A 3737-nucleotide genomic window follows, 5' to 3' on the forward strand; every position below is an offset into this window, starting at 1 on the left:
TTCCTGATATCCGTATTTATAAGCTGAGATGGATGAAAATATGTAGATAAGATAACATTTATTGATTCCCGGTATGCATTTTTTTGCTATCTGCGCGGTAGAGTAGTGGAAATTTTGGGGGATTAATTCACTACTGCGTAAAATAGTTTGAATATATAGAATATGATACTCGGAAAGGATATAGTATGGTGTTCCGGATTAACCTGTATCTACTATTAAAAGTATGAGCAAGAGTTTACATAAACAAATTAAAAAATGTCTAATAATTGATATAATTACATTTTACATCAAAATGTTAAAGATAAATTAATATTGACAAAATCCTTTTTTTTTTCGAAAACTGTCATCAAAAGTCGACATTTTCGTTAAATTTTCAGTGGACAAAGCATCTGTTTTCTCACCTAGTTGCAAAATACTTGAACTTAAAAGTCTTTTTCATTCTAGAACATAAAACAAATGTCAAAATAATTTGTCATTTTTTCCAAACTTATTACATTTTAAATAATATAACATTTCAATATAAAACAGTAACTATTATAAATAGGACGATTACAATTTATTTTACACTACATGTAATTTGAAAGAGTCGATATTGCAGTGAGTTAATATGCCAGATCCAGTGCTGTCAGTTATCGTAGCTTTTAGTTCTAGGTGTTCAATGAGGCTGCTACTGTAATTCTTTAGTCTACTGCGCACGTTGTATTATTAGCAATTTCCGTAGTAGTCCAGTATACAACGGTAAAAATAGGGTATTACCTCCGAATTCTTGACTCGGGCACAGATTTTCATGAAAATTGGTGAGTAAGCTCATTTCACCCTTCTTTACAATAGTTACATATCAATAATGTGTGCCTATTGTTTTTAGGAGGTGAAAACTACCCCTTCTTGCAAAAAACGTAAAAACCATATTGTGTTATGTCAATAGAATAAGCATTCTTTTATGTTTTGAATAATAATTAGGATCATGCTTAGTTTCTATTTTTATGGTTCGGCCATAGATTTTATTGTTGATTTTTTCTACGGTAATCAACAAAAAATGAATCGATTCGTAATTGCAAAATCATTATTTTTGCTTTATATGGGTTTTTCGATAAAACGCAAGGTTTTCGAGTTATTTATCAAAAATGGTTGAAAAACATGCACTTTTTAGATGAAAAATCAACATTTTCAATCGCAAATAACTCGGAAAATATTAATTTTTGGAAAAAACGTTATAGAACATTTTTTGCTTAGAATTCATCCCTCTGTTGGTTTTAAAATGGATGCCTTCATTGCCACCCCCGAGAAGGGGTGGCATTCACCCCCAGGGTGAAAGCACACATCGGCACCATGTAACTTTTGTTTCTTGAGCAATTTTCTACTTACTAAAATTAAATTATATTATAAAATTATAATTATAAATTATAATTAAATAATTATAAAATTCTACTTATTAAAATTTCACGTCAATCGATTCAATTTTTTTCGAACTACACCACCCTTTGAATTCGTTGTAGGCAATCTCGTATTGTCTCGACGATTTTTTGTGGATTAATTGTGAAACAGCGCTTTGTGCCGCTTCCAATACTTTCCCTGGTAAATGCTCGTCTCACTTTTAGAGCTCATTAAGAATTAAACACTCTTAGAATACGAATTACAATATATAATTCTGACACTACTTTTTCTTGCTAAGCTCAGCAAAATAACTCTCATTCTTGAACGCAAAAGTACTATTTCGTGTTCTGGATACGAAAATAACTATTTGCACGCCGATCCTTACAACTTCTTGACTTGCAGCTGTATTTTATATTTGTAATAAACAAGCTTTCATTATTTTGCATATAATTTTCACCATTTAATTACGATACCAAAAAAGTATAGATAATTTTCTATTATTATTATTATTATGTCATTTTCAATAACTGAGAAAAATGTTAGTCAGATCTCCCATCTTCAGAAAAACTTCCTCAATTTACTCATATCAAAGGAATTCCAAATTATAAGCAAGTTAATATTGACAGTGACAAATTCGGTGACATTGAAAATTAATTGTAAAAGGCGTATATAAATAGAGATTATCAAGACCTATTTTTGTTGTGTTACCTAGCTGTCGATAAGATACCTAATTCTAACAAATTAGTAAAGGAAAAATATTTCTGGAATGTGAGATAAGGATTTTCAGGTGTATAAACAAACATGTTATACGGTTCGAATTAAATAAAATTACTACAAAATCATTTTACCGTTTTGAACAGGAAATTACTGTATTATTTACACATTATATTTATGGGGCACAAATAAAAACGACATATTCGACAAAAACAATGGCCATAAAAATTATAGATATAAAGTTTTACGTAATAATTTTATTATCTGTTATTACTTTATTAAAAAATGCCCGCATAAAATGTCACGGCGCATAGCGCCATCTAATAAGATATTACAAGGCTAGTGGCGCTGCAAACTAGTATTGTAAAAAGGTAGTACTTCTTATTGTTAGTTGTGTAGTGTAGTAGAGTTACACATGTTGTTGTCTCCTCGTGAGTAAAAAAAATAAGGTCATTCGTGTTTAACAATAAAAGTTATTATTAGTTTTATTAAAAGGACTCCTAGTAAACCAAAACATTATCAAATAAGAATTTTCTATGCAGAACCGGTTTTGGGATAGATACTCGTACATACAGGATAGGGTGGCCCAAAAAATACGATTATTTTTTTTTGTGTGTCTTGTGAAAATATGTTAGTTTATCATGTTTTAAGAGCTCCCTCAAAAAATCAGTTCTAAAAAAATTTTTTTAGAGGTCGTTCAAGATTTTTAAGAATTTCCAAAATCGTCAAAAATTGAATTTTTTTTTTAAATTTTTTTCTCGTTATTTTATCATTTTCTAGGTTAAAAAAAATCTCGATTCTGAAAATTTCAAATCGATATTTTCATTTCTAAAGGTCACTCATAATTATTTTAATTTTCAAAGTAGTGTACCTATATTTTCGAGCGACCTCTAAAAAATAAATATCAACGAACTAATAAACCGGATTCAATACCCGTGAAATTTTTAGGAATGACTCGCGACACTCATCTTGGCTGGAAGTCACACATCGACAGCTTGAGACTAAAGATCTCATCCCAAATATTTGTTTTGCGTCGTTTAAAATCATCTATTTCATCTGATGTGCTTCGGACGGTATATTTTTCTTTAATTCATAGCCATCTGAATTATGGTGTGGTTTTCTGGGGTAATTCAACTAATGTTGGCAGAGTTTTCAGCTTACAAAAGATGGCTATTCGCATTCTTAGCAGCGCACCACCTGGAAGCCATTGCCAGCCTCTATTTAAGAAGCTGAGGATTTTGCCCCTGCCTTGTCTGTATATACTGCAAACTTTAATTTGTATTCATACTAATCACTCAGATTTCCCCACCCATTCATCTAATCACACTTACAATACAAGGCATGTACACAATTTGGTTCCTGCTCGTTCCAGAATTAAATTAACAGCAAAGAATAAGCTTGATCTCAAGTTGTATAATACTCTTACTGGTCGTTTCCCAGATATTAATTTTAGAAATATGAACACCATCCGGTTTAAACACTTTGTGAGGAAGTACCTTGAAACTACTTGCTTCTATAGTTTGCAAGCGTATGTAGTAGGTTAGGATATTTCTTATTTGTCTGTGTTATTTATTCTGTGTTATTTTAATGTAACTCTGACTATACATGTACATTGTATATATTTTGGTCAATAAACTTTACTTTACTTT

Source organism: Anoplophora glabripennis, unplaced genomic scaffold, assembly GCF_000390285.2.
Source record: "Anoplophora glabripennis isolate ALB-LARVAE unplaced genomic scaffold, Agla_2.0 scaffold237, whole genome shotgun sequence".
Lineage (NCBI taxonomy): Eukaryota > Metazoa > Arthropoda > Insecta > Coleoptera > Cerambycidae > Anoplophora > Anoplophora glabripennis.